The 6,000-nt window shown below is 37.1% G+C and overlaps 1 long non-coding RNA gene across 1 annotated transcript in view; it reads left to right on the plus strand.

Moving 5' to 3' along the window:
- Nucleotides 1-5,717, plus strand: part of LOC133042335 (uncharacterized) — a 52,466-nt gene extending 46,749 nt beyond the window's left edge. The window contains exon 3 of the long non-coding RNA XR_009689476.1: nucleotides 5,700-5,717. This is a non-coding gene — a long non-coding RNA (uncharacterized LOC133042335). The remainder of the gene's footprint in view (nucleotides 1-5,699) is intronic.
- Nucleotides 5,718-6,000: the final 283 nt, after the last annotated feature.

Here is a 6,000-nt window from a genome sequence, read left to right on the forward strand (position 1 = left end):
CAAGAAGAAGATATAACAATTATAAATATATATGCACCCAACATAGGAGCACCGCAATATGTACGGCAAACACTAACGAGTATGAAAGAGGAAATTAATAGTAACACAATAATAGTGGGAGACTTTAATATCCCACTCACAACTATGGATAGATCAACTAAACAGAAAATTAACAAGGAAACACAAACCTTAAATGACACAATGGACCAGCTAGACCTAATTGATATCTATAGGATATTTCACCCCAAAACAATCAACTTCACCTTTTTCTCAAGTGCACACGGAACCTTCTCCAGAATAGATCACATCCTGGGCCATAAATCTGGTCTTGGAAAATTCAAAAAAATTGAAATCATTCCAGTCATCTTTTCTGACCACAGTGCAGTAAGAATAGATCTCAATTACAGGAAAAAAATTGTTAAAAATTCAAACATATGGAGGCTAAATAACATGCTTCTGAATAACCAACAAATCATAGAAGAAATCAAAAAAGAAATCAAAATATGTATAGAAATGAATGAAAATGAAAACACAACAACCCAAAACCTATGGGACACTGTAAAAGCAGTGCTAAGGGGAAGGTTCATAGCATTACAGGCTTACATCAAGAAACAAGAAAAAAACCAAATAAATAACCTAACTCTACACCTAAAGCAATTACAGAAGGAAGAAATGAAGAACCCCAGGGTTAGCAGAAGGAAAGAAATCTTAAAAATCAGGGCAGAAATAAATGCAACAGAAACTAAAGAGATCATAGCAAAAATCAACAAAGCTAAAAGCTGGTTTTTTGAAAAAATAAACAAAATTGACAAACCATTAGCAAGACTCATTAAGAAACAAAGAGAGAAGAACCAAATTAACAAAATTAGAAATGAAAATGGAGAGATCACAACAGACAACACTGAAATACAAAGGATCATAAGAGACTACTACCAGCAGCTCTATGCCAATAAAATGGACAACTTGGATGAAATGGACAAATTCTTAGAAAAGTATAACTTTCCAAAACTGAACCAGGAAGAAATAGAAGATCTCAACAGACCCATCACAAGCAAGGAAATCGAAACTGTAATCAAAAATCTTCCAGCAAACAAAAGCCCAGGACCAGATGGCTTCACAGCTGAATTCTACCAAAAATTTAGAGAAGAGCTAACACCTATCTTACTCAAACTCTTCCAGAAAATTGCAGATGAAGGTAAGCTTCCAAACTCATTCTATGAGGCCACCATCACCCTAATTCCAAAACCAGACAAAGATGCCACAAAAAAAGAAAACTACAGGCCAATATCACTGATGAACATAGATGCAAAAATCCTTAACAAAATTCTAGCAAACAGAATCCAACAACATATTTAAAAAATCATACACCATGACCAAGTGGGCTTTATCCCAGGAATGCAAGGATTCTTTAATATCCGCAAATCAATCAATGTAATACACCACATTAACAAATTGAAAGATAAAAACCATATGATTATCTCAATAGATGCAGAGAAAGCCTTTGACAAAATTCAACACTCATTTATGATTAAAACTCTCCAAAAAGCAGGAATACAAGGAACATACCTCAACATAATAAAAGCTATATATGACAAACCCACAGCAAGCATCACCCTCAATGGTGAAAAATTGAAAGCATTTCCCCTAAAATCAGGAAGAAGACAAGGGTGCCCACTCTCACCACTACTATTCAACATAGTGTTGGAAGTTTTGGCCACAGCAATCAGAGCAGAAAAAGAAGTAAAAGGAATCCAGATAGGAAAAGAAGAAGGGAAACTCTCACTGTTTGCAGATGACATGATCCTCTACATAGAAAACCCTAAAGACTCTACCAGAAAATTACTAGAGCTAATCAATGAATATAGTAAAGTTGCAGGATATAAAATTAACACACAGAAATCCCTTGCATTCCTATATACTAACAATGAAAAAACAGAAAGAGAAATTAAGGAAACAATACCATTCACCATTGCAACAAAAAGAATAAAATACTTAGGAGTATATCTACCTAAAGAAAAAAAAAAGACCTATACATAGAAAACTATAAAACACTGATGAAAGAAATCAAAGAGGACACAAACAGATGGAGAAACATACCGTGTTCATGGATTGGAAGAATCAATATTGTCAAAATGGCTATTCTACCCAAAGCAGTCTATAGATTCAATGCAATCCCTATCAAGCTACCAACGGTATTTTTCACAGAACTAGAACAAATAATTTCACAATTTGTATGGAAATACAAAAAACCTTGAGTAGCCAAAGTAATCTTGAGAAAGAAGAATGGAACTGGAGGAATCAACCTGCCTGACTTCAGACTCTACTACAAAGCCACAGTCATCAAGACAGTATGGTACTGGCACAAAGACAGAAATATAAATCAATGGAACAGAATAGAAAGCCCAGAGATAAATCCACCAACCTATGGACACCTTATCTTTGACAAAGGAGGCAAGGATATACAATGGAAAAAGACAACCTCTTTAACAAGTGGTGCTGGGAAAACTGGTCAAACACTTGTAAAAGAATGAAACTAGAACACTTTCTAACACCATACACAAAAATAAACTCAAAATGGATTAAAGATCTAAATGTAAGACCAGAAACTATAAAACTCCTAGAGGAGAACATAGGCAAAACACTCTCCGACATAAATCACAGCAAGATCCTCTATGACCCACCTCCCAGAATATTGGAAATAAAAGCAAAAATAAACAAATGGGACCTAATGAAACGTAAAAGCTTTTGCACTACAAAGGAAACTATAAGTAAGGTGAAAAGACAGCCCTCAGAATGGGAGAAAATAATAGCAAATGAAGAAACAGACAAAGGATTAATCTCAAAAATATACAAGCAACTCCTGCAGCTCAATTCCAGAAAAATAAATGACCCAATCAAAAAATGGGCCAAAGAACTAAATAGACATTTCTCCAAAGAAGACATACAGATGGCTAACAAACACATGAAAAGATGCTCAACATCACTCATTATTAGAGAAATGCAAATCAAAACCACAATGAGGTACCATTACACACCAGTCAGGATGGCTGCTATCCAAAAGTCTACAAGCAATAAATGCTGGAGAGGGTGTGGAGAAAAGGGAACCCTCTTACACTGTTGGTGGGAATGCAAACTGGTACAGCCATTATGGAAAACAGTGTGGAGATTCCTTAAAAAACTGGAAATAGAACTGCCATATGACCCAGCAATCCCACTTCTGGGCATACACACTGAGGAAACCAGATCTGAAAGAGACACGTGCACCCCAATGTTCATCGCAGCACTGTTTATAATAGCCAGGACATGGAAGCAACCTAGATGCCCATCAGCAGATGAATGGATAAGGAAGCTGTGGTACATATACACCATGGAATATTACTCAGCCATTAAAAAGAATTCATTTGAATCAGTCCTAATGAGATGGATGAAACTGGAGCCCATTACACAGAGTGAAGTAAGCCAGAAAGATAAAGAACATTACAGCATACTATCACATATATATGGAATTTAGAAAGATGGTAACGATAACCCTATATGCAAAACAGAAAAAGAGACACAGAAATACAGAACAGACTTTTGAACTCTGTGGGAGAAGGTGAGGGTGGGATGTTTCAAAAGAACAGCATGTATACTATCTATGGTGAAACAGATCGCCAGCCCAGGTGGGATGCATGAGACAAGTGCTCGGGCCTGGTGCACTGGGAAGACCCAGAGGAATCGGGTGGAGAGGGAGGTGGGAGGGGGGATCGGGATGGGGAATACGTGTAAATCTATGGCTGATTCATATCAATGTATGACAAAACCCACTGAAATGTTGTGAAGTAATTAGCCTCCAACTAATAAAAAAATTAAAAAATAAATAAATTAATTAAAAAAAAAGAGTAAAAACCAATAAACTGGACTTAAAAAAAAAAAATATTATCTACCTCCAGCTCCTGTATTTCCAGAAAGTTCTTCTTGCTTATTTTCTAATATCTACTATGGCCTTGTGAGTACTTCATTGTTAGTCATACAAGGGACATTCAGATCCCAGAGCAATACACTTCCATCAGTGTAATACTTCAGAAAAATTTTTATATACTTATTTCTTTTAGACATTGAGATTTCTCTAAGATAGGCATACTAATAAATATTTATTGAACATAGTATGCCAGTGATAGTGTAAAAAACTCTCCCATTATTTTAATAGTGAATATTTTAGGATAGCATAAAAGTAATCCCCCAGACAGCTCCAAGACATAAAAATAGCTGAAGTGAGCTTCTTGCTCTAAAATAAGTGGAAATCTCAACCCTTTTCAAATCCTTACCCAGAGGGAAGTTTGGGGAAAATGATGGGTATTAAAAACAAAATCAATGGTCATACTTGTTTTCAGATCCCAGCTATTTAAAGATAAAACCTTCTCCAAACTGAATCCATTAGTACTTTAATTTCAGACAAATTTTCTTTGTTTCTTAGAGCTAAGTGAAGATCAGGGACAATCTCACTGACACATATTTTGAGACTTCCCGGGAGGTTAAATATGCATGGCATTGACTATTGAAAGTTTGGGGCTTCCCAGGTGGCACGGTAGTAAAGAATCCACCTGCTAATGCAGGAGATGCTGGTTCAACCCCTGGGGTGGGGAAAATCCCCCAGGGGAGGAAATGACAACCCACTCCAATATTCTTGCCTGGAAAATCCCATGGACAGAGGAGCCAGGTGGGCTACAGTTCATGGGGTCACAAAAAGTCAGACATGACTGAGCATGCACACACACACATTGAGTCTAAAGAAAAATCCAGAATGAATGTTTGGTATAAGCATAAATAGCAATCAAAGACAAGCTTTTACCGTTAAAAAAAATGAAGATGGGATGAATCATGCCTCAACTAATTCAATGTAATTTTTTTCACTAGGCTGTGACAGTCATAGGATGGTTTTATATCCTTGCTTTCAGTGGAAAAAATAACTAGAGATTGAGTTAAATTTGAAAAGCCTTTCCTACAGTGCATAAATCATGGGCATCCTGACAGTCCATATGTAACACCATTAAACAGCCTCTGTAGCTATAAAATCTAAGTATTTTCCTCAGGGCATAAAAGTGGAATTCCACTTTAGCAGTTACAGTGGTCAGAAAAAAAAAAAAAAAAAATCACTGCTTCATACATTCTTTGAACCTTGATGAGTCCTTACTGATATAATTCTCATGCAATGCTTTTCTCTAATGGTTACTTTTAGTTGTATGTTTTCAATGGATCCTGCAGCCAGAAAACACAGAAGTGTTTTGTGTTGAGCAATGTAGAGCAGAAAGGTGAGTTCCAAGGGCAACATTCACAAAGAATAAAGTGTGAATGGCACTCCTTAGATCATAGCATAGTAATCTCTGTGACTGCTGCGTCCAGGTTCTGTGAATGTTTTATGCATTTCTCAGGCTGCCTCCTCCCCTGGTTTCAGGGAAGGAAACTTTGGTAGAAGGGCAGGAAGAAGCACCAGCAGTGTGCTGAAACCACCTCATACTAGCTGCAAGAACATTGAACTCCTCATTAACCTTTCCAGTAGGTTGTTTATTCTTGGCATTTTGAAATCAGTGACATTGGAATTATTTACAATATGGAAATTGGCAAACACTACAAATTGGGGATTTATTTTGCAGAGGGAAAACCTGATGATCAGCACACTGAACCAGAGGATTTCTTCCCCTCTCTGTCTCTCTGTACAGGTACTGTCTCTAGTGAAGATTATTCTCCTCTGCGCCTCCAGCTCTGGGTTGAGAACTTCCCAGTGAGGTCCTGTTTCCCACCAGGGATGCCGAATTATTTCCACCCTCTAGTAGAAGGCTCTTGCTCCTTTGTTCCCTCCATTCTTAGAAGTAAGGGGTAGAAGTTTCTTGCGGTTGTTCAACATCTGGGTGGCCTCAGAATTCCCTGCTTAGCTGTTCAGCTCTTCAATTACCAATATATTCCGTCTTCTGTATTAATGTCTCTCTTCTTTAACTACCTGGAATGACTTCTGTTTTCTGC

This window comes from Dama dama, chromosome 21, assembly GCF_033118175.1.
Source record: "Dama dama isolate Ldn47 chromosome 21, ASM3311817v1, whole genome shotgun sequence".
NCBI lineage: Eukaryota > Metazoa > Chordata > Mammalia > Artiodactyla > Cervidae > Dama > Dama dama.